The following is an 11,847-nucleotide window of genomic DNA, read 5'->3' on the forward strand; positions in this document are numbered from 1 at the left end:
TCGTGGAAGTTTATGTACCATTTTGCCAAAAAAAAGGTTCGTTATTACTGAAGTCCTCCATTTTTTGTGCTTAAACCTAAAATTTAATTAACTTCAATTTAAATTCGGTTTGCAAAGTTTTCTTTTGATTTTATCCTTGGTGTACGGTGTAAAATGGCACACCCGCACAATATACATACATATATTCCGATAACCCCATTAATTTAAATTATTAGAAAATTTAAATGTACAACAACTTCTTTATACATTTGGTTCTATTCTTACCGCATGGCATACCCTCATAACACGTCTGAAATAGAAATTATAAAAAAAAGCTGAGAAAAAAAATTATTTATGGTTCGTATCTCGGCAATTAATCTTTGGTAAGAAAGTGCCTGATTGTCAATATAGGCAAGTATTTTCTTTCTTCTGGATGTTGTAAATTATACGTTTAATGTTATCAGAATTTATCAGTTCAAACATTATAACCATCACTGGTGCCTTTTATTTAGTATATATTATGCAACATCACTCCTTGCGATCCTTGCGATTTAAATATTTTGCGAAGAAAAAGTTTTTTTCTCTACCCCCAAAATGTGTGATTTTTTTTTTCGTTCTTTTATGTGTTATTCCGGACAGAATGTATGTAGAAAATAAAAAGAGAAACTTTCGAGTTTTAATAGAATTCAAATGAGAGGTATACATCTAAACTGGGAGCCGCAAAAAATAATGTAGTAAAACTATAAGAAAGATTCATGGAAATTTGTCTTTTTCTCATGCTAACTTTTGAATTTTAACTTCGTTCGGAATGAAAACCGTTTCCGCAAAGAGAATATAAATCAGAATTTACCCGAAAAAAATTCAATTAATTTCTTTAGTGGAATATAAAAAAACTTTATGGAAAAACGTCTTTGTTTCGACTGAATGCAATTCAAAATTGAATTCTGTTGGCTAACGCTGAAGTGTCTCCGATTTTTGAGATTTAATATAAAGACGAACTAAAAAAAGAATGGCGAAGAAGAGCGAAATTAATCAGCAAGAATAAGCGAAGAGATTATAAAAACACAAAAATGCGGAACTGTCGTGATTAACATAATAAATCTTTAACATCGGTGCCAAAATTACCGTGGGTTTACGGAATTCTAGCAAATATTTGCATTCGAATGGTCCAAGGAATAGTCGCCTCTATTGCGCTTCAACTTCACAATTATTCTATGCAATAATAATTTACGGTTCATTTTCACAGTTTTTCAGTATGTCATTAGATACATTGCACTCTTGAAGCAAAATTTTACATCGTCTGTACATTTATGAATCAAAAGAAAGTGTGGTATATGCACTTTTTGTTGAAGTGTCTAGTGTCTAGGTATATGCTTCAAGGAAGGCAATGTGTTGTTAATAATACAGAGATATGATAACAGATGGTGTTGCTTCCGCCTCGCTGACGAGGAACGCCTTCTCCAATCAACCCTCTGTAAGAATAACCTGTCTCAGACGGTTGGTATATATAATAGACCGTGTGAGATTTTGAGAAAAAAGTATCATATTTCAATAAAAAGAAGATTTACCATGAAAACCATTGGAAAAATATTTATTTTTTTTTAATAGAAATTATTGAAAAATATTCTTACAATCCCGATGCCATCCCATTTACTAGAATCTTAGTAAGAATCCAATTAGAATGAATTAGAATGGTTCGGATATACTTTTAGTCTCATTCAAATTGCAGCTTTTGAGAGAGATGTAGTGAGATGTAAAATCAAGCAGACATTTTTCAGATATTTTGTTTCCACTTTTGTTCTGCAGAATAATAATTTACATAAATTAAAAATAAGTTATTTATACTTAACACGGTCTATTCACTATCTGCCTTTGAAAAAATCTGTCTTAATTTTCTTGAATTTTCCCCAATTAATTAAAGGCTGTTGCTAATTACCCGCGCGGGCGAATAGCATCTCATAGACTATTCGCCCGCAAATGACTATTTTTACGCGATATACATTTATAAACGAATCAAGAAAAACGTGGTATTCGAACAACTTTTGTTTCTAAACATCAAGCTCCTGTTACAGTTTGTAAAGTGAATCACTTCACACTTTCAGTTTATTGCAATACAATTTCTAAAAGACATACTTCTCTTCGTAGTTACATAATAGTGCAAAAAGGAGTACGAGCTTCTTCGTCCAATTTTTTAAAAGACGGCATAAGCTACATGTGTCACATTATGTAAAAGGAGCATTTAGCTCCTTATATCACATTTTGTAAAAGGAAGCATCCTTGCATCACGCTATTTAAAAGCTTCTTGCATCACATTCTTTGGAAGGGAGCATAAGCTCCTTGCATCACATTTTGTAAAAAGAAACATAAGCTCCCCTTATACCAAATTCTTTAAGTTAGGTCATGTGTTATACTATGTAAAAGGAGTGTAAGCTCCAGTGCCTATATTCGCGAAAATATTTTCATGGATTTTCTCAAATTTTCGTGAATTTTCGCAAAAAGTTTTTTGTGAAAATTTGGGAAAATCGCGAAAATTTTGGAAAAATTCCCGAAAATATTTTTGCGAATATAGGCACTGATAAGCTCCATGTGTCAAATTTTGTAAAAGAGATCGTAATCACTTTGTATCATATTTTGTAAAAGAAAGAAAATCAAAGAAATTGTTTTTTTTTATTGCGAAAACAATTATTATTGTCATAATTCTAGTCTATAATAGCCCGCGCGGGCGAATAGTCACTTCGTTAATTGAAGTTTCATGAATTTTCTTTTCAATTTCTTTCAATCTATTTTTCTGTATATTCTCGAATTTTCTAAATTTTCTCGACTTTCTAGATTTTTTCGATTTTCTAGAATATTTTCTTGACTTGTTAATTCCCCGAAATTGCGTACAATCCCCAAAAATTCCCCATAGTTCATAAAAATTCTCCAAAGTTCACTCAAATTTTCTATAATAATTCTCTAAAATTCTCCAAGGTTCAAAAAAATTACCCAAAATTACTCAAAATTCTCGGCAATCGGTCGAAATAACTAATTTTAAATAACTAACTGCCAAAATAAATAACACCAAAAAAACTAACTACAAAAATAACTACTGGACTAAATGACTAATGGTCAAATAAACTAAGCTAGAAAAAACTAATACCAAAATATCTAAAATGTTGATTAGAGAAAGTACTCGATTTTATCATCTCACTGGTTTTTATTTTTCGGTAAAATGTGAACACTGCACCGGAATAAGCAAATGTTCTTTTGTATGAAAAAAAAACTCTCCCAACACTGTTACGACTATTGTTGCTGTTAGTATTACAATTATCATCGCGCATTGAAGAACAAAAACTGTGTCATTTATTTTAAAGTGTGATAATGTCTACGTTAGAAATTGTGCGTAATCAAAAAGGTGGTGAGGTTGCTCTCCACAAAGGATATGAATACACTAAAAACGGGAAATCTACTGAGACCCAATACTGGAGATGTACACAGTAATTAAATTAGAAATATTTTCACATCAAAAGCCATTTTTAACGATTTGAACTCTTTTGTTATTTTTATCAAAAGATATTCCATGACTCGCTGTCCTGGGCGCATGAATAGTGTCGGTATCAATGTGAAAAAAGTTCTCGATCACTCGCACGCACCTGATGTTCGTAAAGGAAATGTTCGAAAAGTACTTGAAAATATTCGCAATCGAGCACTTTCCACAACTGAACCACCAAGAAAAATTCTACGCAACATCACATGTTCGATTGGCAGAGTATCCTCGGTAGAGCTGCCCAGTAATATCAATATGACACGTGGTATACGCAGGATTCGTAACAAAACGGGAGTTCATCCGAAAAATCCGAAAACATTGGCTGAATTAGTAATTGATGGAGACAATGCATTGACCTTGAAGGGCGATCTTTTTGTTTTGTACGACAATCAATCGGATACGAAGCGAATAGTCATATTCTCAACAAATACCAATCTTTCGTTCTTATCATATTGCGATGAATGGTACATGGATGGTACGTTCGATGTGGTTCCAACAATATTCAAACAATTGTATACGATTCATGGTAAGAACTAGAAACGTTAAAAAATTGAGGCCATTTTTCTGTATCTATCTGTGTGATTGATAATTAGGCAGACGAAATAAAACTTATGTTCCGTGCGTGTACGTCTTGGCTAGTGGTAAGGATTTCTTCACCTACGCTGAAATCTTTCGCAAACTTAAGGAATTACAACCAAGACTGAAACCGAAAACCGTTATGGTAGACTTTGAACAGGCTGCCATGAAAGCCATTCAACAAACATTTCCTGGAGTGGAGGTCTACGGATGTTTTTTTCATATGTGCCAGTGCATATACCGCCATATACATACAAGCACAAGGTCTACAAAGTATTTACGGTGAAGATGAGAATTTTGCCCAATACATGAGATGCTTAGCTGCATTAGCATTCGTTCCACCCGAAGAAGTGGTTAAACGATATGAAGAATTGAAAGGATTAGATTTTTTTAAAGCGAAGTTAAGCGGTAAATCAGCTGTTGATGTTGGAGTACAAAATTTGTTGTCATACTTTGAAAAAACTTGGATCGGCCACTTCGCGCGTAATAGATTTGTTGAGCCCCTATTTTCAATTGATTTGTGGAATGTTTACCACCAAACTCTTGCTTTCTTCCCAAGAACCAATAACGCAGTTGAGGCTTGGCATAATGCCATTACGATATTGTTCGGTGTGCATCATCCTTGTATTTATAATTTTATTGAAGGCATTAAAAAGGAGCAAGATGCCGCAGAGATTTTAATTGCTAAGATGATGTCTGGCATACCAACAGACAATAAACAAAGTAAGAAACAAATAGAACTCGGTGAGCGATTGGTCGCAGTGGTAAAAATGTATAAAATTGATGATGCTACTTTCGACATAAAAGATTATTTATTCGGAATTAGCAGCGCAATTTCGTATCCATCTACTAAGAAGTGATGCACATCTAGCAATATTGTAAGTGCTTTCAATTAATTGGATGTGGAATTTTAAAATATTTAATTTTTTTGTGATAATGAAGTAATTTATAGTTTTTAAGTCTTTTCATGAATTTTGTTGGTCGTTTAGAAGTGGAAATTGAAAATTGGATATTTTCTATTTGATAATGATGTTAGTCATACTTTGCTTTTTTCGGGCGTTTCGATGTAAGGACTAAATTTAGTGCTTGTTTCACACTTTAATAAATATTTGAAATGTATTGTTTTTGTTTCCATTGACTAGTTAACATAATTTAGTAAGAAGATTGAAGTTTGCCGTAAGGCCGCCTGCTGTAAGGCAGTTTAAATTTAGGTTTTATAACTGTAATTTCGTAATTACGTAAAACTAGAAGGTGCTAGATCTTGAAAGTTGAAAAAATTTAAAAAAAAAAACGGGGTCAAGGGGCGGCAGCCCCTGCATAGGGGGGTCAAGGGGGAGTATCCCCCCTTGCGAGGTTTAAGGGGTGGAACGGGGTTTGGGGCAGAGCCCCATGAACGTCTGCAAGGCGGTAAACGAAAGCTCGCCGCAGGCGCGGGGGTTTGGGGGCGGAGCCCCCGTATTTTAAACTAATTCATCTCATAAAATAATTGTGCTAGTTAATTACGCTACATGAACGTCTGCAAGGCGGTAAACGAAAGCTCGCCGCAGGCGCGGGGGTTTGGGGGCGGAGCCCCCGTATTTCAAACTAATTAATCTCATAAAATAATTTTGCTAGTTAATTACTCTACTAATTATTTTGGTCATTCGTTTTTTTAGTTTTAGTTATTTGCTTATTAGTTATTGACGTATTAGTTATTTAAGTATTAGTTAATTTGGTAATTAGTTATTTAAAATTAGTTATTTCGACACCAAGCGAAGGGAGAGTTTTTTTTTCATACAAAAGAACATTTGCTTATTCCGGTGCAGTGTTCACATTTTACCGAAAAATAAAAACCAGTGAGATGATAAAATCGAGTACTTTCTCTAATCAACATTTTAGATATTTTGGTATTAGTTTTTTCTAGCTTAGTTTATTTGACCATTAGTCATTTAGTCCAGTAGTTATTTTTGTAGTTAGTTTTTTTGGTGTTATTTATTTTGGCAGTTAGTTATTTAAAATTAGTTATTTCGACACCAAGCCCATGAGCGGGCTCATGATGTGAGAATTATCAGGTTCGATTTAAGCTTTCACCCAAAAAATTTTGCTTTAATTTAATTCATTGCGGTATTTTGCCTCATTGTTAAATTGCACAGCGATTGTAGAAACATTCAAAACATTAAATAATTTCACAGTTTTAGGCGAATTTTAATGCAATGTTAAGCTTTTTCGAATGGTAACTATACACTGTATATGTACATGTGTGTGCAAGTGCATGCACACAGTTCAGCTTAAAGTTTGAATGTAATCTATAAACTAAAATTTTTAATGGGTTTTCATAAATTATGTCCTGACATTTCAAATTACGCTGGTTGGATATGCGCTGAGAAAATTACTTTCATGTAAATAGTGGTATTTCGTCCCCATAAAATAATAATGTTGCCGGACAAAAAAAAAAGTTTTTAGCTACCGCCAATTGCAGTCTGTACATGGTACACCACTAGTTACAATGACCATATAATTAAAATATCTGCTAAAATTCATTAAAGACTCTGTCACAAAGATATAAATTTTTATATTTGGATTAACCCTTGCCTTGCTAAAAGTCATACTTTTTCAGCTTTTTAATGTTCATAATTACGCTAATAGCTTGTAGTACTACATTTTCAGTCTTTGTTCATTTTTTGTTCGTCATTTTTTTTCCTTTATAGAAATTAAAAATATGGAACATAAATACCGAACAATGTAACCATGAGCTACAGAGTAAATTCATGTTTCGTTCCATTCATTAAAAATTTCAAAGAAAAAAATTCCTTGCGTCAATAAATTACGAAGCAATTGCTTTTTTCAATAACAAAAACACTTGCATATTAGGCAAAACAGCAAAAGATACAATAGTTAAAAGTTTCCTATGGGCAGAATGAGCACCAGCTGAATATCACCAGCCCAGCTGGATCTACTAACACACACTTATTGTATGATAAAGAACAAAAGAGTTTTTTCTCTTTGCGTGTCACTTTGTTTTGATTTTGATAATGATGGAACAAATTAATGTGTCTGATAGGTTTCTTCCAAGGCCGTTCAAAATGTCAATCGTCATCCACAGAGAAGGCAACACAACCTCAATTTGAAGTTTCAACGAACAAATTTTTTTCAAGTTGAGGTTATTTTTGCCTCTCTGGATGCTCTCGTTCGTTTTCGGCTTGTCAAAATTCGTTTTTACCGTACGATGGAAGAAACCTATTCGTGGATGGAAAAATTGTGTATTCACTTCGGGGAGAAACAGGAAGTTCCAACACGAGCGAATTACGGCTCTTGACTGCTCTGACAGCAAACTTTACCTTTTGTTGGAATTTCATATTTCCTCTCCTTGGTAAACAAAGAACCATTGTTGGTTGTGAATATGGTTTCCCCTCAACAAAAAGTACTGCGTGAGAGAGCAAACTGTCAAAAACAAAGCAAAAATTGAAAAAATTCAATTTTATCACTCACACGGAGTCCTTTCTTGGTTAGTGGAATTCAAGCATCATTTTGTGGAAAATGTGGAAACGCAGTGGTATTATACCAACAATAAAAACTTAATCAATATAAGAGATTCTAGACAACTGTGTCGAGCAGGCCCCCTATTTAAATACTGTTCTGGTGATGGGTCTGTATGCGTTTCTCTGACAGTAGCTATTCATTATGATTTACACCCTAAATCAGCAGCATTTTGCAATAACCATGTTTAAAGACTTTTTTTTTAATTGTAGAAACTTGGTTATTACAAAATGGTATAATGAAGATAATTACATGAAATTTGCTTTGATTCCACGAAATTATATTTTGTCAACCAGTGGTCTCTCATTTATCCAAAATTCGGTAGAATCAATTAGTGTTTGTGATCTATGAAATCTTACCTTGGTAAGTATTACTTGTGGTGATGGTTATGTGTAATAGCTGATGTTAAATATGCTACGACATATAATATACATCGGAATGTAATTGATACGGTGACCATAATTGAATTTGTAGTTTGTATTATGCATATAATTACAATAAACAGCTTAGCCATAACCATATGCTATGCATTCAAAAACATGAATTTGCAATCGAATTATAGTTGTTGAATGATACCAAACAAACATGTCAAGCGTCACACATAATATCCCGAAATGAACTACAAACGAAATATTTTAATATAAAATTTGTTGGATCTAATGCTGGAATTTTTAATCCTAATTATTTAATTAATGCAACTACACTGCAATCCGTACACGGTTGGTGTCAAAGCAAATTTAATCATAAATCTATGGAACCGCAGCAATTCGATCGGTTTCTATAGATTAATTTTGTGGCATTTATTGGGCATAAATCAATAGGGGAATTCCGTTCATTTTATTTATACTGAGTATATCGCGTATATTCTGAGTATATCCAGTATAACGAGTATATTTTCGTATATTCCGTATATCGAGTATTAGTCGTATGTGTTTGACAACCGCCTCATTTAGAAAAATGAAATTTTTTATGCGACGGATTTCGATCAAACAAAATGCCAGTGTGTAGCTTGTGATCTCAGGAGTCTGGCAAGGTAATTAGTTTTTCAAACGGACGAATATCGGCTGAGCGATAAGACTTTGGAAAATGTTTGTTTTTGTATGTGATTGGCACATGATTTCATAGTCTTATCGCTCAGCCTAGTGTTTACGTCATCAACTTAATGATACGCTTATTTTGTATAGCGATTGGGGCTGAGGTCAAAAAGAGCTGATTCATTGAATTGATAGTCTGTAGATTTGTAAGTTTCATTCCTGAGAATTTTTTTTTAAATCTTGATTTTGATGGAAAATTGTAGAACCGAGTTAATGGAACATGACTGAAGTAAAATGCATGAAAATTTGTCGGTATAAAAAGTGACAATACAAGGAAAATGGACCAATCGAGTGTGTGGAATGTGAATGAGTTAATTTACATGGAGAATGGTCAAACTGAGTATGTATGCAACTGAAAGACATGTTTGAGTAGGTGGGATTCCTTTGAAAAACCGTCTTCCGAAATCGGACGCATTTTCCAGTGGAATTTTCTATGTGTGCCCAAAAAGGTATTCGACCCTATAAGCCAAAGCCACTTTCAAAAAAATTCTTCGAAGCTTGTGTGGAAGGTGATCAAACACCGAAAACATGCAATTTTCTTACAGAAATTTCTGGAGGTACACGAATGTATCTGGTCGTGTGAGGTGTCATTAGAAAGGTAATTGCATGTACTTTCGGGACAGATAGAGTCTTTAAAGAAATAGTACATTTCGTACCTAGGACTAAAAATCTTTTTTAGCGTGTGAGAGGTTTCGCTAAAAAAGACTTTTAGTCCGTGGTACGAATAGTATTTTTCATATTGGACGGAGAAAAACTGCGACAAAGTCGCACTTTTCGGGTCATAGCATAGGTATGAAAATATGTTTACATGCTACATGCGTCGAAAACCGAATTTTTCTGTTTCAAGCACTACTTTCGACGCTCTCAGCATGTAAAATTCATTACATAACTCGGGATAAAAAGATGAAAAGGGTAGTTTTTGTGTGTTTATTGACCTCAACTACGCCTCGGATCAACAAGATTCACACGAAAACTCTACTTTTCATCTTTTTATCCTTAGTCATGTATTTTACATGCTGAGCGCGTCGAAAGAAGTGCTTGAAACATGAAAAGTACGGTTTTCAACGCATGTAGAATGTAAAATACTAGCGATGCAAAAATCCTTATTTTGTCCTCGCTTTACTCTGGCAAACTTTCGCACTTGGTGAAATTTCCTATTTTCTCCCCTTGGTAACAAATACCTATTTCATGCGCTCGTTGTAGTTTGCCTCTACTCGATAGGCCATGAGAAATTTACGTTTTCTTGACGACATGGGGAAAAAATACAACTTTTTTCATTCGAAATGTCACGTCGTTTAGGAAAAACGATGTTCCTAACCCCATCGGCTTTTTAACGAATTCGATTCTATAACTTGCCTTCGGCACTAGCTGATTCATATAATGCTTGCAAATAATTCAATTAATTTGAACACCTTACAATACTATAGAATTACAGATGTATCATCCCTCACTTCGACTACCGGCTCAAGCATGTTCTTTTTTATTTATTACGAAAACACAGACATAAATTCCTGAGCTGCAAGAAAAGGTGACATAAATTTTAATTATAGTTGACCATTTTCAGCAAATCTAATATGTAAATTGCGAATGAATATGCATAAATGTAATGTATTATGTCGTCTGAAACCACATCATCATATTTAGTATTTTCAATAGGAAGATGTTATGCATAAATAATGATGTGAAAACACAAACAACGATAACTCCAAAATTTTCCTCCCCCGCTCTTACACAACCTGGGCATTTATATACAGCTTAGTGGCCAAAATGAATATATTATCTCGAAAACTGTACATTTAATTCTCGCTTCGCCAGTACACCTTTTGCACCGATTGTGTCACCGAGATCACTACAACAATGGTACAACAATGACAATACACAAAACTTCCAATTAATCAGACCCTTACCATACGTGTGCGGTGTGGTTCGAATACACACTACAAAGTGCCTGCACATCATAGATAAGTGCATAAATTGATATGGCGCGTTCAACGCCGTATATATAATTCGAGAATTTTGTTCATTTATCATTATTTTATTATGTGTGTCCGTCCACTCCACAATGTATATTGCATGTGTACTCCGGTGAGCTTTGTCATTCTACCTCAAAATTTCGTTCATTTTTATTAGGTTTTCAGTGAGCTGTATATGTGAATGGCCCCGGCCCGGGTCATATTCAATGCGGTGACCATATTTGACAATGGATTCCATTCATCTCGAGAATTATAATAAATGGGCTGATCTAAATCTGTCTGTCGTATGTTATTAAGTAGAATAAATAATAATCTTCTACTCACGTCGCATGTTCATCCGTAGCATTAAGAGGTCTAATACATCTGTGCTGTCGTTTGTTCTAATTTCTATAACAGCAATTAGTCACAGGAAACTCAACAGATTGTTCTTCTGAACATATTGTGTCATAAATAGGATACATTCAAAAGAATTTTCCGGAATATATTGCGTCGGAAAATGTTCTATTTTGCAGTAGCGTCACTTGGTATTATTGAATATTTGCAGCGCACCACATTAAAGCCACAGTCAATTATACTTACTCTTAATTTATGGCGGCACACATTATACATGAATAATAACCAAATTTATTATTACTTTCGCATGTAAATCGAGCAATGCCGAGCATTTAATTTGAGTTTTGGAATTAATATGACTGAAAATGCAATCAGAATATGGATTAGATGGTTTTACATTATTCTTGGCATTATATTTGAAGAAATCTCAATTGTTCTACACATTTCGAGTTAGTCGATTGTGGTAGACACTCAATCTCGTTGAAATTTCACCACATCAATCGGAGCAACGAATATGGGAAATATAATCAAGATTGGAATATGCATTCACATTTCACCATTCTATTCAACATACGAATATTCGTGGACTGGATCTCAATTGTCAGGAACTGAAGCTATTTCTAATTGAAGATTAAAACAAATTGAAAATTTTCGTTTTTCGATGAACGTATGGCTTTTCAAATATATAGGTGCGGATTGGCCCTATCGGCATTCAGTCGATGCCGGAAGGGGTTTCTGATTTTTTAATAAATTTTCTTCTTATGACCTATTGAGACAGGTTCTGTGTTGCAAATTTTTAAGATTTTTTTTTTGTTCGTATTGGTTTAGGGTCTTATGACCGTATTACAGT

Source organism: Bradysia coprophila, unplaced genomic scaffold, assembly GCF_014529535.1.
Source record: "Bradysia coprophila strain Holo2 unplaced genomic scaffold, BU_Bcop_v1 contig_24, whole genome shotgun sequence".
NCBI lineage: Eukaryota > Metazoa > Arthropoda > Insecta > Diptera > Sciaridae > Bradysia > Bradysia coprophila.